Genomic DNA, 25,338 nt, shown 5'->3' with positions numbered 1-25,338 from the left:
TGCATGTTGCTTTGTGTATCTCGGGTCACTTTCAAGCACATACTTGGATTCTGAGGTGTTGCAAGAACTTTCACACCTCTAAAATAGGTTCTTACAGCTGACTGTCCTGGAATTTATATTTGCTTTGTTACTTGTAAAATTCTGTCTCTCAAAGCTCACAGCTGGACCGTGAGACATTCCTAAGTGCTGATAAGATGGACAGGTGGCATTACCACTGTGCTTCAATTACTTGGCTGGATTTTTGCATTAACTGCAGAATGTGCTTGTCTTACTGAACAGTGGGTTTTTTGGACTTGGTTCTAAAATGGAGTTGGGTCCCCATGTTTAGGTTGTTATTAAATGTATTTCAGAATTTTAACCTCTCCGATAAATTTGAAGACAGATGCCTCTTCGGTGTGTCACATTTGTAAAGTGTAGTTGGAAACACGGCCTTTGGCTCAAATTCTGTCCTTGCCACTTTCATTCACGTTTTTACTCTGACAAGTCCTAAGCCTCTCTGAGTCTGAGCTTTTCTCATCTTTAAATGGAATAATATTTATCTTGTGGGATTTTTGTGAAGATGCCTCATTCGGCATTCATGCATAGTGGGAGTTCAATAAAATGCCAGTTATTTGCCATCCAAATACTAGCTCTTACTCAAGCACCATGTGCTGGCAGGATCAGAGGAGGAGAAGGAGCAGAGGCGCAGACCTCTCTGTCCTCTCTCAGGGTGAAGGAGGTTTGCTGAGGAATTTCCTGAGGCATCTTCTTGCTGGAGCCAGGTGTGGTGGATTGGTGGTGCTGGTGACTTGACTGAGCACAGTGCCTCTGGGATATAGGTGAAGAAATCCCTAATTCAAGCTTTTTGCACCATTTCCTGTCTTTGTCATGAAAGAAGAAATCTCAGACTTAGATCTGGTTGGCTCTCAGCACAGATGAAAAAGGTTCAGATGGGGAAAATCCCACCTCTCTTTTGGTTTCCTTTAAGGTCCTTAAAGGACCTGAAGTAGCTGGTGAGGAATTGGGAGCCTTGTGAAAGTCTTCCTGCATAAGACCTGTGGTCCCAGTGGGGAGATACTCCAGCATTAAAACATCACCTCAGATACCAGCCTGGCATTCCTGACTTCTTGGCTTTGTGTTAAATTTAAACTTTTAAAGTTTAAAAACCAAAGAGGATCAATAGTGCTGGGAGAAGCAACACCTTTGAGTGTAGGTCCCTGCTTTCTACACTGGTAAATAAAGCAATGCCTATTTTCTCCAGATGTTTCCTTGGCATGTACAGTAAAATAGATTAAACTGTGAAAATGTGATCAAACAAAAACATTTGGAGCTGTGGTATAAATGACCATATTGTGCTGGAGGTTCCCTAACTTGAAGGAAAATTTAAACTCTGCTTTACAATTAGGTTAGGATCATTCAAAGGCTGCACTGAAACTTCCTGTCTGTGTGAGAAGCCAGACAGTGGTGGACCGGTGCCTCTCTGGCCTTCTAGTTTGTCATTAGAGAAGTGACACCAAAGTTCCCAGTGGGAGGGGTCCTGGGAGGGATCCCAGGTTGACTAGTTCTGGGTTGCCCCTGGGCTTCCGAAAGAGTTTTTGGGTTCTTGAGGCCTCATTCAGGCCCTCCTGCTTCCCACTTCCTTTCCCTTCTCTCTCCTCTGTGTCAGGGACCTCAGGTCTGAAGTCCATCTCACTGCTTTCCCCTCATTCTTTAGATTTAAGTTTAAGAGTGGCAAAAGAAAAATCGAAACTCAGCAAGAGCATCAGGGATGCTTTGTGCCATGTTTGAATTAGGAAAAACCAGCAATGTGAAGAGGAAGTCCAACAAGCAGGACCACCACTTTTAGAGACAGGGAAGAGAAACTTGTTATCTCGGTCATTTTTGTCTGTGGTCTGGGAACTTGGGAAATTTTCTTTTCCTAATTTGTTGGATTCTGTCCTCCTATTATTGGACTATATTATTTTCTTAAAGTAGACTCATTCAGGGCTGGATCAGAAAAATACCTTTTCATTTTGCTTTAAAATCAAAAAGAGTGTGCTAACAGCTTCGTCAGCCCATGCCTAGCACAGTTGTGTCAAACTGCTAAAAAGCTAGCAAATTTTCCACCTAAAATTTTTGTGGGGGAGGTAAGAGTAGGGGGCGTGGGGAAGAGTATAAAAATAAACCTTTCAGAGATTCTGGGTTGCTTGGTGGCATGTGTATTTTTCCATGGTGAGGGAGGTTAGAAATAGCATTGCTTTTTATGGGAGTCTCAGCAGCAGCTCAGAAGTTTGGCTTTGTGGGCTCAGTCTCTCTGTGTGGGTGAGGCAGCTTCTGCAGCCTGTGGGGTGGGGGGCCATGCCTGGCAGCATGCTCTGGCACTGTCACTGTCACTGTGTGTCTTCCTGCCTCCCCAACCCCCGCTTGGTGTCACCCGGATGAACAGCACTCAAGTGTAAAATGTGCTTACCAAGGTCAGGTTCTTGTGATGACTTGCCTGTGGCAACTGATGCCAATTGTAACAGACTGAGTCTCAGCGGTCCCCACAAAGTCACGTTGGTACCTGTGTGAGGGCAGTCACAGGGAGCAGGTATCATAATCTGGGAGGGAGTCATCCTTCAGGGCTGCTGTGTGTCAGACTGGCTGAACCTCTTGAGCTTATGTGATCTCCCTTAGAGTCTTGATATCAGTGGGGTGGATGGGCCACCCTATCAAAAGGAGTCCTTATGGATTTTTGAAATTTGTTAGTTACATAATTCTCACAAATGGAGGTAGGTTGCCAAATGTTTCTCAAACTCAACATAGAATGGAAATGGAAGGAAGCAGCCACTGGGACAGAGGTTTTTAACCTCCAGGGGACCCAGGACATATGTGAATTCCTTGAAATTGTGCCTGTTCCTGCAGAGAAAGCCAAGGCTTTGATGGGATTCTCAGTAAGATTTTGACCTCCAAAAAGGTTAAGAGCATTCGCAGTAGAGCATGAGACGTGAAGTTCATTTAACTCGGAAAAATCATTTTGGAAATGTAATGAGTGTGGGCAGAGAGAGATGTCGACAGGCAGAGGGAGGAGAGGGATCCAGTTATAAATTGTGTAACCTAACAAAAAAGGGGACTATTGGAGGTTTCCACTGGGGTTTTGTTTTGTAGGCTTTCTTCTTGAACTTCATGTAATATTTGTTTTTGTGTTGGAGATGGTTCCTGCTGAAGTCTGCTCGGTTAACTTTGCCAGCTCAAGAAGAGAGGTGTCTGCTGCTTTTAGGATGTCTGGGGTCTGTGTGGATTCAGCCTGACATCTGGGATCTATTGGGATCTTCCTGGGATCTACTTTTCATGGTTCTCCACATTTTCCTACACCTGGAGATTACAGTAGGGAAGTTGGGGGACATACTTGTCTGGAGATGGTGGAGGAAACATCAGGCAAGAAGAGTGCTTCATCTTGGCTTCCACAGCTTGCTGTGGGTGTTGGGGATGCTCAGCAGTGCTCTGCTTCAGAACCTTCAGTCTAACTGGGACCATCGTATTTGGGGGACAAGACTGCTGAATAAGGGTACAGATAATTTACAAATACAAAGCATGACAGCGGCTAAATGATCATGTAGGAGAGAGTGCCTAGGACAGGTCAGCAGTGGTACTTACACCCCCTGGGCTGCATGTTCCACTGAGGAACAGAAGTTGTTCTATTGAGTTCACAGAGCTACAGGATCAGGGGGACCATGGTATTGTTGGGCTTGTGAGTTACAACGGTCACTTCTCTGCCTTCCACAGCAACGCTTTGGAAATGGGGCATTTGGGCAGGGAGTACTCATCCTAAGCACTCTCTGACCTGAGTCTGCATTAATTTTTTAAAAGTTTCTAAGTTGCTACCTGTTATGTAGGTTCTGTTCTGTTCTAAAATTTTTCCTGTGCTGTTACATTCCAAGAATATAATGCTTTGGCTTTTTTACTTCTAGACTTGGGTTGAGCTGCATTTACCCAGTACAGTGACTGGGCAGGGAGTTCTACTTCCTCTGGTGTTTAGTCTGGCAACTGCCGCATGTCCCATTACCACACTCATCGCCGTGTACCCCCAGTGATCTCATAAAAATAAGAAGATGCCATCATTTGAGAAAGAGTTGTTTCTTGGGTCCAAGTAGGTTTGTGAAGTGTTTTTTATTGCTTTGCAAGACATAATGGTACTTTTGAGTTATTATTAAAAGAAATTATTACTATTTAGGTTAGTTACCTGATTTTTGATCTTTAATTAGTTCCTAAATCTTCTATTCCTCCACATTGTAGCATGTGTCAGCATTTTCTTCCCCTCTTAAGGCTGTTAATATTACATTGTATGGATATACTACATTTTGTTTATCCATTCGTTCATTGTTGGACACTTGGCTTGCTTCTAACTTTTGACTATTGTGAATAATGCTGCTATGAACATGGGTGTCCATATATCTCTTTGAATCCCTGCTTTCAGTTTTTTTGGGTATCCTCATTTAAAAAAAATTAAAACTCCCAAAACTTATTTTTTAAAGCACACTCCCAAGTAGATTCTGTTAGGAATTCAAAAGAAAGGTATATTGAAGTGTGGAGGGAATCTACTTGAAACTACAAGATTTATAAATATAAACTAATTAAGGGGAAATAAAAGAGTAAAGTTGAGAACTGTATTATAGAGGTAATAAATATTATCAGCGGCCAATAAGCCTCTAACACATGTTTCTGAGTGAGGCATTATTCTTTTTTTTAATGTTTATTTATTTTTGAGAGAGAGAGACAGAGTGTGAGCAGGGGAGGGGCAGAGAGAGACAGAGACACAGAATCTGAAGCAGGCTCCAGGCTCTGAGCTGTCAGCACAGAGCCCAACTTGGGGCTAGAATTCACAAACCGTGAGATCATGACCTGAGCTGAAGTCAGATGCTCAACCGACTGAGCCACCCAGGTGCTCTGAGGCATTATTCTTTAGACAGGACTCCAAATAGAGCCAGATGCCAACTTCCAGGAACAACCCACTTAGCCTACAAGTGGCTTTTGTTTTGTCAGGGCTGCTAATAAGGGGCATCGTCAGGAAATGTGAAGAAATACAGAAATGGGAAAATTTCTGGTCAGATTCTTGTATTTCCTGAATATTGGAAAAATAATAAATTGTGACCTTTTCAGGATAATAATACATGATTTTGTAATAAGAATTCCTCATAAGTTTTTACTAGAGCGACTTCTAACAATCATGTAGTAGGAAGGTTTTCATGTTAAGTTTACAGTATCAGTTCATTGCAGTGCCTTCTGTGTGGTACGGCAGCTTGTAAGGCTAGACTCACCCTTAGGAGCCTACCTACTTACTATGCTTCCATTCTCTGTAGTGTGTGAAATGCCTCCATCAAATTGAGAAATAAAACTAATATGTGAGAAGATAGAGAATCTCGTCTTAATCTGGGCAGACTTTGGCTTTCAAAAGTACATGAAGATGTTTGTAATCACCAAGAAAAGAAGTTGTTGGAAGAAGAGCCATGGGAAAATAAGGATCACAAACAGCTGTTTGGATATACTTTATCTTTAACACACATTTATAGAGCTGGTCACTCTGAAAAGAACAAGGGCACAAAGATGAATGGGAAGCAGTTCCTGCCTTACAGTGGGATGCATGATATGATGGAGGAGACCCACAATATGTCCTTAGTTCTAGTCCCTGGTGACGTGTGCTCAGCACGGTGTCCAAGGGGACCCCGGGCAGAGATATATGTGTAGATCTGTCTAGGAAGCTTTGTTGGTTCACTCAAGAGGTGGTGACATTTAAAGTGGGTCTTAAACTTTAAAACTGTAGTTTTCCAGGTGGACAAAAGTAAGGAGAGAGCATTCTGAACACTGGGAAAGTCTCACACAAATGTGTGGGTGTGGGAAAACTAACAGTGTGTTAGAATAGAAATGGGTGGGGTGCTTGAGAAGGAAGACAAGAGATAGAGATAAGGTTGGAAAAGAAAGCTGGGACCAGACCATAAAGTATTTGAATGCTCTGCATAGATTATCCTGTAGTGTGGGGAACACCATTTTGCATTTTTCAGGGAAAATGACATTAGATATGTGTTTAGGGAAGGCGAGTCTGGTGGCCATGGGTAGGAGTACATGGAGGGGAGAGACAGAAGCTAAGCAGACCAGCCAGAAAGAATAACATAGCATGGAGGCTCTTCCAGGGAAGCGGTGAGAAGGCCTGAACTGGGTAGTAGTGACAGAGAAGAGGGCCTGAAACCGAGAGGCTTTGGGTGTGCCCACTAAGCAAATGTGGATTCCAAAATAACTTTTAGGCGTCATCCTTGGGAAAATGAGAAGATGGTATGAGTAGAGACAGGCAACTTAGGAGGTGGAGCTCACCCAGGATGAGATTTCTTGACTGGCATGCCTGTAGGACATCATGGGGAGATGGCTAGAGGTTAAACAGCTTGCAGTCTGAGGCTAGGAGAGATCATGATGACAAGATGGAGATTTGGGGGTCATCAGCATGATCATCACAAAAGTGTAAAACAAATAAGAGAGCGGGACTTCTGAAAAGGCCATGTAGGCCACAAATATATAACTTGTCTTATACATGATGATCATCCATTCTGTTAAGTTTTTGTCTGTCTCTTGAGTTGTCAGAAAACAGTTGTTAAACTTTAACATTTAGTACTGTGTATCCTTTTACCTCATTAGTACAGCCATAGAGATTTTCCTCTTGGTCTACCCATTATCCAAAGCATTTCTTGTCTATGCCTGGATGCCTTGAGGCCTGTTGCAACTCACACTCACTCTTGTTTATATCATCTGAAAAAAAGTAACCCTAAAGCATGCATTATTATAGTTAACCTTCAATTTGGGTGATTTTGTTCAGTGAACTCCTGGTTTCAAAATCCCCTAACCTAATATCTTATCTTCTTCCTATAACTACCTAGAAGTACTTTTAAGAATTTTACCCCTTTTGTCAGTTATACCTCAATAAAACTGGAAAAAAAGAATTTCACCCCATCTCTAAATGCGATTGGAAAATTTCCTTGTTGATATTCTGCCATTAGAATTGGGAACACTCAAGAGCTTTGTAATCAGTCTTCTTTCACAAATGCATTTTAATGAATATTAGGTAACCAAAAGTAAGGATAAAATGGATTTTGTGTTCTGTATCTCCTGGGTTGGATCTGAAATAGGGATGTGAGAAATGAGCTCTTGCTTTACTTTGGAAGATGGGTGAGGGGGTGGTGACATCTTTTGGATAAATAATCTATTCTTGGCCTGTACATACTCATTTACATTCTTGTCTCACGCCCTGGCTGTGATGATTTGACTCTGTTGAGTGGGCTTATACATTTTCTCCACCATCTGTTCTCACATTATGGAGGGGGTGCCCAAATTCTTATTACTATTACTATTCTGATTTCATGTGGAACTTAGTATGGGTGAGTGGAGAGAGAAACACTTATTATGAGGAATGGACTTAGTCTAAATTAAAATCAGATAATTAAATATTTCAGAGAAAATGGTAGTAACTAATATAAAATTCCTAAAATTATTAATATAAGATCAATTAAAGAATCACTGATGACATTGGTTCAATACAGAGAAAAATGTTAAAAACTTTATATCAAAGGAGGCAAAGAGATTAAAGCAAAATGTACCTGTAAAGCTAGTTTTAGTATAATTATCTAAGTTTCTAGAGTTTTTAGAAAATCTAATAGAGACCTAGAAACTATCAGATAAATGACCAGAAACTATTATCATTATATCCAAAATGATTACTGTATTCCATGAAGAAGGTGGGATGGGAATAATTTATCAATTTATATTCCTCTCACATTTGGAAGAAAAGAGTTACTTATGTAACAATTTTAATGTGTTCTGTGGGTTTGTTTTTAATTGATAAAACATAGTGGTTTTATTATTCCTTAACTAAATGTAAGTAGACTATAACCCAGAATTATACAACTTTGGCTATTTCATACTAAAATATTGTTAACATAATGCAATTTTAACAAAATAATATTTTATTTAACATAATTTTATTTAATAATTAACAATTAATAAACAGTTAATATTTAATTTAATATTAATTTTATTTTAATTAATTAAATCAATCAGTTTATTAAAATTAATTAATTTAATGTTAATAAATAATTAATGCTTATTTAACATAACAATTTAAACAAAAGGATCCATAAAGTAATTTGCACAATATTGTGACTACAAATGAAAAATGCTTTTGAAACCACTGCTATAAAGTGAATCAAGGGCCATAATAAACAGTTCTTACCAACTTCGGCAATAGACCATACCTCCTGTATTTTGGTGACACTAACAAAGCACTTGAGACTTGCCGATACAATAGCCTACTCAGAATCATTTAAAACACTACCCAGAGGGGCGCCTGGGTGGCTCTGTCGGTTGGGTGTCTGATGCTTGATATCAGCTTGGGTTGGGTCTTACGGTTTGTGGGATCGAGCTCTTTGTGGGCTCTGCACTGATAGTGCAAAGCCTGTTGGGGATTCTCTCTCTCTCCCTCTCTCTCTGCTCCTCCCCAGAATGCACACATGCTTTCTGTCTCTCAGTCTCAAAATAAATAAACTTAAAAAACAAAACAAAACACTACCTAGAAAAAAATAAGTATGGAGCTTTGACAAAAGAACTAAAATACTGTGGAAGCAGCATTATGCGGGCCTTTGGGCATTTTGGCAGTTGAGGGCTGTTATAAGCACCAGTTGACCTCATAAGGAACTTAGGCTGTGTTCTGCTTTGCAGAAATTGAGAATGCCCCACTGGTATTTTCCACATAACTGTAAGGATCCCAACACTACACCTGTTGTTTTGAATATGCTCTGAGCTTGTATTGTATTATTCTGTTGAGTTCTAATGGATTACTTCTTAGGGACTTAAATCACATTATGTTTTTCTTCTCAGTTGTACCTATCACATAGATGAATAAACTGAGGGAATGAGAAATTACAGGAGGCATATAATAGGATTTCTGATGACTGTTACAATGTCAGAAGGAATTAATAGAGTATTGTAGATTGCAGTACATTGACTGGTTTAAGGATTTATAAATGTGTAAATGTGAGACTTAATACTATTAGATGACTAATTGTCTAATCACTTCAAACCTTCTTGAGAAGTGTCATCTGTCTTTAATGTAAAATTGAATAAAAAACATTGACTCCATCTTTTGGGAACTTTTTAAAAAAATTTATTTATTTTATCTTATTTTTTTAAAGTTTATTTTTGAGAGAGGGAGGGAAAGAGAGATAGTGCATGCATGTGGTAGTGGTGGGGGTGTGCAGAGAGAGAGAGAGAGAGAGAGAGACAGAGAGACAGAGAATCCCACTGTCAGCACAGAGCCTGATACAGGGCTCAAACTCAGGAACACTGAGATCATGACCTGAGCCAAGATCATGACCTGAGCCGAAATCAAGAGTTGGATGCTTAACTGACTCAGCCACCCAGGTGCCCTTATTTTATTTCTTCAAGTAGACTCCATGCCCACTGTGGGGCTTGAACTCATGACTCTGAGATCAAGAGTTGGACGCTCTACCGACTGAGCTAGCCAGGCACCTTGGGAACTTTAATTTTTAGTGGAGAAAGCATAAATAGGGACTGTGATTAAGAATTGCTAGTTGTCCATTGTAGTACTTTGCAAAGTAAAGATAGATTGGTAAAATCATCTGGAGTCCATCTGTCTCTGTTCTAGAGGGCTCTGCTCACCTGCAGACCCAGCTGTGTCCAGTCCTGAGCTGTGGGGACTGCCATGGAGAGAGAGTTATGAAGAGAAGAGCTGTACTGCAGACCAACAGATGTAAACTCTTATTTGTTGAAGTTTGGTACTTGAACTTGCAGTTTTGGGGGTGAAGAATCAATCATGCTAAAATATAGGCTTCCTCCTACCTAAGGAAGAACCATATTCTATCTTAGTCTTTCATATGAACATTGGGGGATCATATGAGAGGTGCAACAACTTCTGGGGAAATTACTGGAACATTCTGTATTTTTAGTTTGGGACAACAAGACTGATTCTCAGGCCTGGGTATATAACTTTCCCATATCCAGTGTGTGGTTTTTATGCATTGGTAGATGTGGTGGGTTCAGAAACTGGGTGGGGTGATAATCCTGTAGAAGACTTCAGTACTCCTGAGTGTGGCTGAACAGTTGATGCCTCCTGTTTGTTGACGGGAGCATCCATTCCTTCCTCTTTATCATTAGACTGGATGACTTTGTTTCTCCATGATTCTCAGGGATCTCAGTTCCATAATTCTTGAAGAGAAATTGGAGCTGGGGATTCCTTTCTGTTCATGGTTCTTCACAGAAAGGTGTTAGTACTTTGGGTGTCTTAAATGTTTATCTTGTAGTCAGTATGATAGTTAATTCTGTGTGTCAACTTGATTGGGTCAGGGGTGCCTAGATTAAACATTTCTGGGTGTGTCTGTGAGGGTGTTGCCAGATGAGGTTAGCATCTGAGTTGGTGGACACAGTAGATTGCCCTCCCCATTGTGGGTAGACACCATCCAATCTGTTGAAGGCCTGCATAGAACAGAAGGTGAAGGAAGGATGAATTTTCCCCTTTTGCTTCCTGCCTGCCTTCTTCAGCTGCAACATTGGTCTTCCCTACCCTTTGACTGGGATTTACACTGTTGGCTTTCTGGTTCTTGGGCTTTTAGACTCAGACTGGAATTATGTTACTGGCTTACGTGTATATGCAATTTGCAGACAGCAGATCCTGGGACTTCTCAGCCTCTCTAATTGTGCGACCTGTTCTTCATACTCAGTTTCCTTTCTTTTTCTCTCTCTCTCTCTTATGTGTGCATGCATGTGTATTATCCTATTGCTTTTGTTTCTCTGGAGAACCTGTGACTAATACAGTCAGTTTAAGAGTTTGTAGAGCTGCCTCTTCACTGATCTGATTTTGTTTATGTCCTAAGCATTCTCCTACTATTTCAACATATACCTTTTTGCATATCTAACTTACTTAGATGAAACAATCCTGAAGTCATGAGAACACTATACAAGTTTTGCTTGGCCAGCTATTAAAGATTCCATTTTTTCAGTTTTCTCTTTTTCTTTATTCATTCCTCAGACATATATTCTTAAAAAAAAAGATTTGAGTTTGTTTTTGGCATCTTTTTGGGCCTTATTCCTGTACTAATATGTGCATAATTTCCTTCTTGATAAGAAGCAGATCAGGGTATCCTGAAAGTTTTGTCATCCATCATCAGTTGTGTGACCTACTCCTTATTGGTGGGTAGCAGTGAAACACTTAGTGAAATATGAAACTAATTAGAGATCAAGCTCTGGGTATATTCTAAGAAGTTAGAGTATTCCAGAAAAATGAAAAAGTCTTATTTCTAATTTTAAACCATAGCTGATTTATACCAAACCTTTGCCTCTAGGGTAGGCCTATAAAAATATAAGAGGATACAGTCTATATAAGGACTGTCATTGCCAGCACCAGGGCACATATCTGGAGACCTTGCTCTGTACCACAGCTTTCTGAGAGAAAGTTAGCCCATGCAGAGGCCAGATCTGGATCTGTTATGACACACGCAGATTTTAATTTCTGGAGGCTAACTAAACTCTAAGTATTTTCTTAGTTTATAGGCAGTAAAAACCTAAATAAAACTAAGATGGACTGTCAAGATTGGGTGGAGTTTGGGCCTCTGAATCACAGCAAAATAGCCCCTGAAGAGAGTCTGAGTAGTGGCATATATATCCACCGCTCCTCCTCTTGTCCTGTCAGTCTGTGTTCACTAACATCTTTACATCTTTCTGGCTGAGGCCCAGTCTGTAGTGCTCCAGAAAACAAAATGATAAATGATAATAATGAACATCAAAGCCTTCTTTGCCACATAGAGGGGCATCTGAAAGCAAAATAAGTTGTTAGTTTTTGCATTCATTTTATATATTCACTCATTTAGTAAATAATTACTAAATACTTGTTGATTGAAACCATAAAATATTTGTCCTGTTAAAAACCTTTTCCCAGTTGAATTGTGTAGTTGGAGAAATTAAGGCTCGGACAGCTATAATGATTTGCATGTGGTTACAGAGCATGTAAATGGAGCAGCAAGGTCCTGGCTCAGGTCTCCAGGTCCCTCATGCAACTTTTACCTCCTCACAGGCTCAGCCCTTCTTACTCTCACAGCAAACTCTGCAGACTGGCCTGGTCTGAATTGCAACTGATTTATTGGCAACTAAGATCTTAAGATTCTTTGGAACAGTAGGGTCACATTCAATATAAATGTGATTTATCTTTAAGAATTCCTGAATTTTAACAAAGCAGTGTTTCTGAGGGAAAAAAATGTGCCATCTCACAACCAATGTAGTTTTCTCCTGCATTCTTAAGCTTACAATTCTTTCTTCTTTTTTTTTCCTAAATAGCCAGTGAACCAGACTATCTGCTTGCTTGCTTTTTTTTTTTTTTTTTAGTTTTTATTTATTTATTTTGAGAGAGGGAGAGAGGGGAAGGGGCAGAGAGAGAAGGAGAGAGAGAGAGAGAGAGAGAGAGAGAGAGAGAATATCCTATGAAGGCTCCACACTGACATGGGCCTTGAACTCATGAATGGTAAGATCATGACCCAAGCCAAAATCACTAAGATGCTTAACTGACTGAGCCACCCAGGCACCCCTACAATTCTTTTTTTGAAAATTGTGCTTTTTATGCTTAAGATTAGAACTGAGTCGCAAGCAGTGGCAATAGCATAGGAGTTTTGTGTTTACCAGAGGAGTATTGCCCCCAAATATGTTGGGCTAGCTGATTATTAGGTTACTTTTGACCAATCAGGTGAAATTTTGGAAAATGTCCCAGTGAAACAAGATTCTCCCTTCTAGGCTACCAATAAGAAGTGTTAGATGTTGGGTACTTTTAGTATAGTGAGTCTTCATGCCTTTGTTGTGTGTCATCCAGGGGCTCAGCAGTGACAAGGAAGCGCTATGGGATTCAGAAGTTTCATGTCCTCAAGGAGCTATTTGCTGTTTGGATGGTTGAGTGGATGGAGGTAATGATAAAGCATTTCTGAAGGCCTAATGTTTTTCTGGATTCATTGTCTTAGGTGCTTCAAAAGCATATGGCAAACAGTAACAACAGTGTTGAGTGCCTCTTCATGTGAACATAGATTATCTGTAGGTTGGCTTACTGATATCATTCTTAGATGTGTTCAGTGCATATTTGTGATTCTGTGAGCCATGCTCTACTGTGTTGTTTCTCCAGCTAATTCATATGACTGTGTGACTTGAGATGACTAAAGGTCAGGGAAACCTGAATTATAAAATCTCTTTAGCATCTAGAAATATCTCAATATTCTTCACTCTTTACCTTCGCAATATCACATGAAATAAAATATCTCTAGTACATTTTGAGAAAGGAGAGAGGCTCTTGGAGTAGGTTTTCTCATATCCAGTTCTCCAAATTTTATAATGGAAATGTTAAAACTTTTAAAAATCATGCCTCGAGGTGAAGAAAATGAAGCAGAAGAGAGCCACATGATTGGTTGAATATCCTGGAGCATGGAGGGTAGAGAGTTCTTGGTTTCTGCTTTCTCCACCTGATTTAGCATCACATTATTTTCTGGTTATTATATGGAGGATTTATTTTACAGTAAATGAGGCAGCAATAAGCTGCCTTATATTTTGTGAGAGATCAACAGTCCTGATATAAGTTTTTTTTATTTGCTATCCTTTTTTTGTTCCTTGATAATTCTGGAGAACAAAGGCCACTGGAGAGAGATCTGGGATCTTTCCAATCCAGGAGATACTTGGAAATGGGATGATGACCAAGGCAGTGGTTACTCCAGGAGATCAATTCTGGGTGTTGGTAAGGATGCTCCTGAAGCAGGGGAGCTTTGTTTCTGGGGCGTGGCTACCCTGTCAAATGAATACTGTGAGACTGTATTGTTGACCTTTTAACTTTTAAGGTAGACATATGAAATAAATAAACCTGAAGTCAATAGTTTAGGTCTTGACAGGGTTACACATAGTTTGATGACCTTTGAAGCATTGAGCATGGGTTGGCATTCCTTATAATTCAATTTTATATCCTTTCTGTGGCCTCTGTGGAATTAAATCACTTTTCTTTTTTTGGAAAACTGATCTTTCTGTGGACATATTAATTTAGTGGAGGAGACCTTATTTTTAGGTTGCTGCTGCGAAGCTTTTGCCATATAGACTAACTGTAGCTAATCTCATGTGTTGGTGTGTGTAGAGAAAGTCAGCAGTAGCTGGACTATGGTTGTTTTTTGGCTTCTGTTTCCCCTCTACCATCTCTGAACAGATACTGAAATTATTTAATTAAATTTAGATGCATGAAGAGAACACCTACTTGTGTAGAAGTTATGCAAAGGTATGCAAATCATGCACAAATGAGTTGGCTTGGCTGGACTGGAATATTCATTGCCATCACAGAAGAGGAAATACAGGAAGACAGTTGTCTTATTGTTCACTTTTGGATTGAATCATAACTTCAAGATGCTTTTTTTAAAAAAAGTTTGACTGCCTCATTAAATAGAAGTCTTGGATGAATGTCACCTTCCTTCTTCGTTTTTTTCACAGTGCATGTGAATTTTTAGGTGTCAGTATTAACTCATTAGTCATTGTCACCTCTTCTGATCACCCTCTGAAGGTACTTTTAAAGTTTACCTTTAAACTTTTTTTTTTTAATATTGCATTGTACCTTGCTTTAAGTTACAGAAAATCGTATGTTAATGGCACTGTCTGAAGCTAGTCCTATCCTCTTTAGGGATCTTTCAGGAGTCAGGCTCACAGACTTGTGGGGGCTGGAGGAGTTCTTTAGTACAAGTTTAGTGGTAGCTGTCTCTAAATTTATGGTAAATTATTGGTGAGGTTGGAATGACAGATTTGTCCTAGTGGTTCTCCTATTAACCTCTAGCTATTTAAGTTTAATTCTATAAAGTAAGCTGAGAAATGTACATGTTAAATGCTAGTTACTGCCCATGATGAAAGGGCTGATGATGGTCAAGGTGACTGTCACTTTGAGGCTGTAGGCTGGGAGCATATCAGAAGGACCTGACTAGAAATGGCTTAAATAAGAGATAATTATGATAAATGGCCTTTTCTTAAAAAGGCGTAATCATTCAATCTGAATATATAGCAAGAGATTTTTGTCATCAAAAGGATGAGGTCTGTGGTAGTTCAAAGCTGTTATTAACAAAAGAACAAGTTATATCTTTTTCTTCAGAATTGAAAGGGACCAAAGCTATCAGAGATATTCAAAAACCTCAACTACAAGCTAGGAAATACAAGTCAGAGAGGTTAAATGACATGCCCAAGGTCAGACCCTGAGTAAATGGTGGATTGAGCCTTTACGTGAAAGCCTATGCCCCTTTCAGACCTCATTCTACACTGCAGGGTGTGGATGGAGGGTATTGTAAGCTGAGTTGAAAATGATAATTTTAATGGTTGCTAGGAAAATTCTGGTTGCACACTTTTTACATAGAAATTGATGTTAGTGAAGCTTGCCTACTTGTTTGAATACCAGCCTGTTGTGTAGACTAGTAAAAAATGTTTATCTTTTTCATTTGGTCTTGTATGGAATAGCTGAGAGATTGTTAGAAGAGGTGAGAAATTGTGAGTATTCTCAATGGATATAAAAGTGAATTCTCTCAGAATTGTTCACCAGAATTTGTTCATTGGTTATTAGAAAATGCTCAGCAATGAAGAACATTTTGGGGAATGGCTAGTCAGATTTTAGGGACATATGTAAAAAAATTTGTAGTAGTCAAGTACAATGGAAATTAAGCATTTGATTTGTAGATAAACCCTTCTTGCCCTGGAAGAAGTAAATAAGTTGTGGAGTCTTTGTTTGCAACTGAGGAATTAAACCAACAGCTTTTCTAAGAAAAGTTCCTTAAACAAAGATATCAACAGTAGTGAGGGCCCTTGTTGACATCTGGACTTTGTAGAAACTCGAGATATTTACTCTACTCTTTTGCTTGGAATTTCCTGTCATACAATGGCTTGTTCTTGCCATACCAAGATGAATAACCTTGTGTAATGTGCCCAACATTTGGAAAGCTATGATGGACCTGTCATAGGGAAAACCTTGGAAGTTGATTCTTCTGTAGAGTACCTATTACAGAATCATTACCCTATCAAGCCATGCATGTGGAGATCACACAGTGCCTGAACCTGAAGGGAAAACCAGTGGCTCCTACATTTGGAAGCCCAGTGTGGGTACAGGGCTCCCTCAGCATCTCCCCACATGTCAGCCTATGGTTGTGCTGCCACCCAGGACTATTTGGAACATTAAACATAACTTTACATATCCAAATGTCTTGTATACAAGCTTAAACCTGTGGAAGAAGTAGAATGAGTTTTAAAGGGTCATCTGGCACCTTGAAATGTTTAGCATTATTATACTCAGGAGTTACAATGGTCGTGGTCTGGTGACTTCCAAGTGGGAAGAGAACCTTTATGATGTTATTTCAGCTAATACATGCTCTTGAATACCTGGAGCAAATGGCATAGCCACTGTTAGTTAAATATGCATATCCTATCAGATGTTAAGACCTTCCCAATAAAGTATCATGTGTATTTTCATGTGTGTGCTTTTAATGATTATATGATTTTTTTATTGTTTGTGTGTGAAAGTTAACACTGTGCATGAACAAAGGCAGAAATCATAAAGTCAGTTTTAGAACTCCAAGTAACTGTAGAGCTCACTGATTCCATTTTTTGTATTATACAAAGAGGAAAACCTGAAGCCTAGACAGGTGAAGTGGCTTGTGTGGGACCGTGTAGTCAGCCTGCTGTAGACACAGGAGCAAAGCCAGTGCAGCTGCCTACCAGTCTAGAGCTCCTTGTGTTCTGTTAGGCTGTCCCTGCTGCTGTCCCTTCAGTTCAGTCCCACAAGGTGATCTGTGGCATTATGCCAAGGAAAGGAGGCGTGACCTCCTGTATTCCTGTATTGTAGCAGGAATAGAATGTAGTAGATTACATCTACTTAGCAAGAGGCCATTTCAAATGGAAACTTTTGGAATTCTTAAATATAAGCTAGCATAAAGTAGGGAAAGGGAACTCTGGAAAGTCTTGTTGCAGCAGTTTCAGGATCTAGCCCAGAAATGATCAAGACCAATCACATAGCCCCCCTCTGACCATGCAAGGACAGGGGTCCTTGCCTTTCATGTGCCCTTCAGTGAATAGCACTTGATAACTGACAGGCCCCATTTTGTTTTCTTAAGAAATTGTAGTAGAACTAATGGAAAGTACTTGTTCACTGATATACATGCATTTTTGATTTATAACTAGCATTTTATTACTTAATTTAAAACATTTTTAAATAAGGGGCACCTGGATGGCTCAGTTGGTTAAGCATCTGACTTTGGCTCAGGTCATGATCTCGCTGTTCGTGAGTTTGAGCCCTGCATCAGGCTCTGTGCTGACAGCTCGGAGCCTGAAGCCTGCTTCAGATTCTGTGTACCCCTCTCTGCCCCTGCCCTGTTTGTTCTCTCTCTCTCAAAAATAAATAAAAAACATTAAAAAAAAATTAAAAATTTTTAAACAATAAAAGCAAGAAAATTTAGAAACAAAGAAAAAGGCAAAAGTCACCCATGGTTTCATGATTTTCGTACAACTATTTTTCTTCCTGTGTATTTGTCTTTTAATATTTAAAAAAATATTTCTATTATTTTTTTTTTGAATTTAGAGAGAGAAAGCATGGGGGAGAGGGGCAGAGAAAGAGAGAGCATTTCAAGCAGGCTCCACGCTCAGCACAGGGCCTGACGTGGGGTTCAATCCCATGATCCTGAGATCATGACCTGAGTCGAAATCAAAAGTCGGACACTCAACCAGCTGAGCCACCCAGGCACCCATGTCTTTTAATATTTACAAAATTTAAAACATTTAAAAAATATGTGCTTTCTACAAGGTGATAGTCATGTGGCTGTGTGAAAAGTTCATGATCTTTGGAGGCAGACAGACCTGGGTTTGATTTCTGGGCCTACCAATTACTAGTTATGTGACCTTGGGCAAGTTCCTTCACTTCTGTGCATTTCAGAAACTTAAGTTCAGTTTCTTAAGAGTTCTTAGTTCAGCTCATTTCTGTAAAATGAGCTAATGCCTTAAACTCACATAGCTTTCTTTTTTTTTTTTTTTCTTTTTAACGTTTATTTATTTTTGAGACAGAGAGAGACAGAGTGTGAACAGGGGAGGGGCAGAGAGAGGGGGAGACACAGAATCTGAAACAGGCTCCAGGCTCTGAGCTGCCAGCACAGAGCCTGACGCGGGGCTCGAACTCACAGACCGTGAGATCATGACCTGAGCCGAAGTCGGAGGCTTAACCAACTGAGCCACCCAGGCGCCCCGCACATAGCTTTCTTATAGGGTTGAGGGAGATACTGTACATGAAGTACCTGGCCTTTTGTGGTACACCATTCACTGCTTAATGTTCTCTCCCTGGCATTTGTTTTCATTTTGCTGCATGGTCTGAAAGGAAATTATTGCATTCTTTGATAAGAGAAGTCCCCAGATCCCCATGACTGGCTATGGGAGAATGTTCATAGGAGAGGGCGTTGAGACTGAGTGACTTTGGGGCCCTGAGGATCTCTGCATCTTGGAGGGTACTTTGCTTTGCTGACCTGAGGGTGGAGGGGAAGGGAGAGGAATGGCACTGTGCTCTTTGGTGTTTTCTGGCCCAGTAGAGGTCACACAGCCCTTTCCCTAGTATCCTATAGAGGGCTAAGACAATTCAACCCTCTTTACTGGAGCCTGGTAACATAGGGACCAGACTGAAGGCAAGTACCACTTCTAGTTATTAAAACATCATTTTTTGAATGCCAGAGCCATGATATTGGTGTACAGATTTCAAGTCTAACTTAGAGTCTCTACCAGGCCTGTCTGTTATATCTAAGACAATGGGTAGGGCTTTCTTTGATTGTTTAGACAAGAAGGCATATGGAGTTGGGCTAGGATTTGGACTAAACCTGGAACTAGAGTGGAACCTCTCCTATTTGCAGGAACTGACTAAGAGGGCCCCCTGGAACAGGTGTGTAGGGGGCCATTCAGGGGCACTGCAGTAAGAGAGGCACAGCATAGCCATGGGGGAGCCAGGTGACTATGGAGGAGCAGACTCCCTGCCCCTGTTCAGGGGCAGAGCTCTGGTCCCAAGATGAGATAGTACATGAGTGAGGGGGTGGTTAGCTTTTATTGATTTTAAAGATTTTATTTTTAAGTAGTCTCTACACCCAACGTGGGGCTTGAACTCACAACCCTGAGATCAAGCATTGCATGCTCAACCTACTGAGCCAGCCAGGTGCTCCAGTGGTTAGTTTTTAAAGACAGAAGAGCCACCCAGCATTTATCAACAGGAAACTGGAATTCTGTAGAATCCGGTAGAAATTCACTGGCCTGTGGGGCCTGGGGCCAAGGGGTTTGGATAAAAAATGCACTTTCATCAGAACACCTCTAGGGCACAGCTCTTGGGGTTAGGTTGTATCTGGGGTGCAGTATTCTAGTGCTGCTTCAACTTGGGATTGTTCTGAGGTCTGGATAAGTAGGAATATCAGTGGACCTTGTTGTCACATTCTGGGAGAGGAAAAGTCAGTAAGTCATGTGTAGTGTGTAGTTTGAGCATGTAGACTTGTTCAAAATTACTCCCATTTTTGAAATTTTGGGGGCAACATCCGTGGGATGCCTTTCTTCATCAATCCCTCTGAAGTTCAAGGATGGAATGCTTAGAGTGAGGCTTTTATGTAGCATGTAGGTAGCCTTCTTATATGACATTTGTAGTTAATAAAAGAGGGTGTTGATTTCCTTTGAAAAATGAAGGCCATTTACAATGCCCAAGTTAGTATACGAACATTAGAGCAACCTTCACAATCAGCTGTACCTGCTGACATATGACAGTGCATATGTGTGAGTGGCTATGGAAGATTAATGCTGGGCCAGGCTCTTTCTGGACATTAACAAATTTTAATAGCTGTGGTAGACCTTTTAAAGTTTATGGTGTGCCTATTTGAGATCTCAAAGTAAAAATCTTTCTTTAGAGTTTTGTTTTAGGAAGACCTGCCTCTTCCTCACAAAGTCAAGTGGGTAACACACTCCAACCCCTTCAACCTCCCTCCTTCAGTGGAAGAGAAAAGCCCAAGTAATTGATGACATGGGCCAGAACTGTGTGGAACCAGGACTATAGCACTATTGAGTCAGTCCTGGATTCAAGATTAAAGCCTTCTGTGATGCAACTTAGTTTTTAGTGGGGAGACATGAAAATTACAGGTGAATTTCAGGATGGCGGTTGGTGATGTCTGCATTGGTGGTGAGGTTTTAGGGTCCTCTTGTACGGGGAATGAAACAAGGGGGAGTCCATTGCACGTGGGCTCCTAGAGGATAAATGAAGATGTTGTTCCCCTGAAAATAGGGGGTGGATTGAAAGGTTGCCTATCTGTGTTCACTTGATGCCTGCACAGATCGGTAAAGTTGCTGGCTCTGTCTGGAGAGAAAATGCCTGCATTCAGGAGAATCTACTGGAGATAGGAACAGCTGGTCACAGCCCATCTGGCTCTACCCAGTGCCTGAAAAGTTTTGGCTCCTGAGGAATTCCACCCTCCCCAGCTGCAGCTTCTGGTCCTTGCTTGTCTCTGGAGAGGCATGGTTATAAAGCCCAGCCAGTGCTTTCTTACAGGTGGGGCTTGTCCAGGGCACAGAGAAGATTGTGGCTTCTCTTCCCATGTCCAACTCACCCCCTTGTCTGTCCAACCTCTCAAGGCAGAATGAATGGTTGTGGTGGGAACCCAAACCTTTGTTGGGGGGCTCTGGGAGCAAGAGGGGCACCCTCTGCTCTGATGGTGTTCTGTCCTAAGGACATGGCCAAGGGAGGGCCGTATGCAGGGACCAGTGCCTGTACTTGCGCAGTGTGCTGTCTCCAATGGGCAGCTTTACTTCTAAGCATGTCGTTAAGTGGAGATGCCTAGAACCATGTCAGCTTATTTTTTTGGATGGGTATGTGAAAATTGGCCATGAGATGAAAGCTTGAGTACTCAACAGCAGGATGAGGGTATTTGGTATGTTTATTTCATCTTTATATTATCAGCCACCGTACTCAAGAATTCCTTGGGTATATTAACACTAAACAGTATGAAGTGGGCAAAGGGGATGCATAATGTTCTATTTTAATGAAAGATTTAGACTTCTCTATGGAGATCTTCATCTGCTCTTATGTTTCTAAAGCTGAACACCTCTTATGATCAGAGATGGGGTGTGGTAAGGAAGGAAGTGTGGTGAACAGGGAGCTGGCAACTAGTTCAAGTTCTGAAACCGGTTGCTAACTAGCTGCATGACTTTGAGCAGTTCACCTTGCAGAGTTTCCAAATCCTCAGCCATTAGTGCCTGGAGGAGTATGTGTCTTTTCCATGTTTATATCCCTGACATCCAGCATGTGCCTGGCAGGAGTAGGTGCTCAGCAAATGTTTGCCTATCAGTTGGAAGGAGAAGGTGGGCCAGAGGCTAGCCCAGCGTGTGTTCAGGGTAGCTTTAGGAGGTGGGCAAAAGAAAAGATCTTCTAGTCAACTGAATTCATAAATGCTGCTTATTAAATCCCTTTCTTGGAGATTCTTAATGTACCATTGGCTTATTAGACACTGTGAGAAGTCCTGCAATAAAGAAAACCTCAGTGATGTTTAACCCAGCATTTCCTAAACTTATTTGACCCAAGAACACCCTTTGCCTACAGCGTCATGAAGCCTGGAGGAACTTTTGCTGGACCAGATTACCTTGCTGGAACATTCTGGAATTTGAGAGTAGGGGTGGGAGGATGGGACATATTTAGCAGGGTAATAAGGTGATACAAGGTTGAGGGTTGGGGTGGGGGATAGGGTGGGCTCAGTCTTTCAATAGGGCTCAGACTCCAGATTCTGAAAGTAAACATTGTAGGGCATGAATAGGATCCTTGGATGAGCTATTTATCTCTTAAGATGGTCTCACACAGGCATGGAGAGATGCTCATCTTGTCCTTATCCCTAAGGATAAGTGAACAAAATGACCATGTTTCTCTCATATTCATGCACTTTTTCTTGTTTTTCTTTTTAGCAGATTGTATCTTGAAACCAGGAGGATTCTAATAAAAACTCTGTAAAACTCTCCTGGGCACTGTTGCTGGTCATTCACGTACCGTGGAAAACAAGAGGAAAGTGCTAAAAGACACCGTGTAGACACTTGGTTTCCTCTGTCCCCTTCCTTTCTCTGTAGGGTCTGAGATGGGTGCCACTTAACAAACAGGGCAAGCAAGAAGGTGTTGTGTTTTCCCCTTTTCCTTTGCGTCAGCTACACTGGGTGGGTTTGGTGATGCCGGTGACATGCCCAGTAGCACTGCTGTCTCTGGGGACCCATGCCCCAGCCCCCAGAGTTTCTCTCCATCCACTCCCCCTGCTAGAGAAGTACATATAAATGTGATTATGTTTAGAAGCTGAAGCATTTGAATAAATCAGTTGCTTTTGCCCAACCCTAGAATAAAGGCTGTAGTTATTTTAACAACAACAACAACAACAACAAAAATCCTGCAGTCTTCAGCTATTTCTGGATGTAGACTGGTAATTAGCATGCCATTTGTAATTCATTGCTGTCTCCGGCTGTTTGTTTCCTTGTTCCAATGCAGTCCAGTTTGGGAGACTGGGGTTTATTTCATTTGGAAATGTGATTTTGTGGAGACCTCTAAAATGCCATCATAAGATTAATGGTTTTCTGTAGCCAAAGTTTGCCAAAGCTGGTGTTTGCAGCTCAATTATTAGTTTTAAGCAGCTCTGTAGAGGGGAGGAACAGCTTGCTATAGTATTTAGTTTCCAAGAAAACTGTTAAAAAGCAACTGCTTCAAGAAGGATTTGATGCTACCTAAGGTAAGTGATACTTAAGGAGAACAGGTAGTTTTGGGATAGGTTAAGGAGGCTTGCATTGTTTTACCTGTTTCAGTGTTACTCATGGGAGATAGTTCACATTTTTAGTTTATGTATTAACTGATGTGCATGAAGGCCAAATGCAGAGGAGTGCCCTTTGGGAATTCATACTGCTGGAATGAAAGGAAAATGTTTGCAATTGTTCCTGTAACTGGGCCGCTGGTGAGAAAGCTCCTGGAGACCCCTGTGGTCTCTCCCTCAGGACTTCATGCTTACTCCCCAGCTGCAGAGGGAAAAGAGGAAAATATGTAGTTACTGTTTCTGTTTTGGAATGCTGGGACCTGCTGCTGGTTGTAAAATGAGAACTTGGCCATGGTCCAAAAGGAAAGCTTTTGGTTCCTTCTTTTTAGAAAGATTTATTGGGGGGTAGTCTTTAATGAATAGACTGATTCTCTAGATTTCTCCAGCAGTGTAAGGCTGTTTGACTCTGGCTGATCAGTTGACCCTATAGTTGCCAACAATAAAGGCAGGAGGTGGGCAGGAGTGTAGCATAAGGAGAGTATGTGTTAGACTGTACACCGTACGTGGTCTCGATGCCTGGCTGGCCATCTTGGGGTTACCCATGTATCTTCTCATATCCACTAAAGGGGAAATAGATTAACTTTGCCCTCTGATGAATGAAAAAAGGAGTTATTTTATATGTGAGCTAAATCTTTCAAAACTAACTTTCTTGCCCCTCACTGTCCAAGATGATACAAAAAAGGAAGGAAGCTAAAACAAAACAAAACAAAACAAAACAAAACAAAATAAAGCACTCTTGTGAATTAAAGCACAAGTATTGTTCTATGGATTTCTTGATAAAAGGTTTAGATAGAGGAGCACTGGGTTCTAATAGAAAAGAATTAATGTGGTCCTAATTGCTCTGTAAGATACAATGATAAGAAAGAACTAGTTTAATTGTACAGAGGCCAAGGAGTCATGCAAAAACTGGCCTAAAGTTTTAGAGAATGCAGTTTGTCACCAGGGAAAATCATTTCTGGAAATTTTTAGGATGTAAAGGTAAACAGCTAGAAAAATTTGAGTATAATTCTGGATCCAGGTACCTCCATCCAAGTGGGTTATCTTGGACTCCAGCACAGTCTTTCATGGCAGGAGCTGTGGGTGGCTTGGAGGCTTCCAGGCTCAGATCCAGTTTTGTTTGATGTTGTCGAAGGCATCAAACCTTAGATACATCTGGAGGTGTGGCACAGGGCAGGGTGTGGGTCAGAACACCTGGAAAAGTACTGGGGGAGAGACTAGGGAAGGTGGTTGTCTTTCAGACTCATCCCTGTGCAACAGTATCAGCCAGCTGTCCTCAAACCAAGAGGTTTCAGCTCTTTCAGGTTTGCCGCGTGCAGGTTTAGGAAAATGGATTCCATGTGTTTGGTTTCAAACTATGAGATTTAAGAATAATTTCTTTTTTTCTGAAACTCCTTGTGTAGAAACAGGTTTGAAGATAGAGGATTGGTAAACTAAGTACTGTGAGTGAATAGTAAGGATCCCCTGAGGATGGGGAGGGGTAAACGATGTTGGAGACAAAAGGATCATCTGAGCAAAGTGGATTCATAATCTTCTTACACCTTAGCTTGCTGAGACGGAATCTAGTATGAAAGACAACTGTAATGTCATGTTTAAAAAGCTATTATTATTATTATTTTATTTTTTTTAATTAGGTAGTATCATTACATGGTTCAAAAATAAAATAAATTATTAAAAGGTATTCATTGAGAAGTCTACTTCTGTTCACTCTGTCCCTGTCCCTGTTTCTATAGCCACTGTTATTAGTTTCTTATGTATCTTTCTAGGATTTACTTATACATTTATAACTAAATTTGAAAATATATTAATCATCACCACCCTCTGTCTATCCAAAAGGTCTCCTACCCATTTTCCTGCACCTCGCTTTTTATGCTTAACATGTCTTGGAGATCCTTCCACATCAGCATGTAGGAAAAGCTTCCTTCCTCACCTGTCCTCTCCCCCTTCCTCCCCTCCCCTCCAGATGTCTGGTGTCCCATTTATATTTTATTTTATTTTATTTTATTTTATTTTATTTTATTTTATTTTATTTTATTTTATTTATTTTCTTAAGAGAGAGCAGGGGAAGGGAGAGAGAGAGAGAGAGAGAGAGAGAGAGAGAGAGAGAGAGAGAGACTCGCAAGCAGGTTCCATGCTATCAGCACCAGAACCCAGTGAGGGGCTTGATCTCATGAATTGTGAGATCATGACCTGAGCTGAAATCAGGAGTCGGTCTCTTAACCAACTGAGCCACCCAGGCACTCCCTAAATGTAGTTTTAATGTACCTTTCTATTACTATGAGTGAGGTTGTACATCTTTGATGTGATTATAAGAGCCTTTTCTATTTGTGGATTGTGATACTTTTTTTTTCTCATGCCTTTCTAGAAGCATTTTATATATTAGGGAATTAGATTTTGTGATAAAACTTGCAAATATTGTTTCCAAGTTTTTGTCATTTGTATTTTAACTGATTTTTGCCAGACTGGAATTTTTGATGTTTATGTA

At 40.7% G+C, this 25,338-nt stretch overlaps 1 protein-coding gene across 20 annotated transcripts in view; it reads left to right on the top strand.

The window, feature by feature from the left end:
* Positions 1-25,338, top strand: part of LDLRAD4 (low density lipoprotein receptor class A domain containing 4) — a 443,967-nt gene that overhangs the window by 60,246 nt on the left and 358,383 nt on the right. For 3 of the 20 annotated variants that reach the window (XM_060613165.3, XM_060613160.3, XM_060613155.3), the window contains exons 3-4: positions 12,848-12,938; positions 13,645-13,753. The exons of 15 other annotated variants lie outside the window; for them this stretch is intronic. The gene's annotated coding sequence lies outside the window, so the exon portion shown is untranslated. Of the gene's footprint in view, positions 1-9,640; positions 9,746-12,847; positions 12,939-13,644; positions 13,754-25,338 lie in introns of all 20 variants that reach the window. 2 more of the 20 variants (XM_078435467.2, XM_060613157.3) reach the window with 1 other exon arrangement.

The sequence above is a fragment of the Panthera onca genome, chromosome D3 (assembly GCF_046562875.1).
Source record: "Panthera onca isolate mPanOnc1 chromosome D3, mPanOnc1 haplotype 2, whole genome shotgun sequence".
In the NCBI taxonomy this organism is placed as follows: Eukaryota; Metazoa; Chordata; class Mammalia; order Carnivora; family Felidae; genus Panthera; species Panthera onca.
This window is presented reverse-complemented; position numbering and strand designations above follow the sequence as displayed.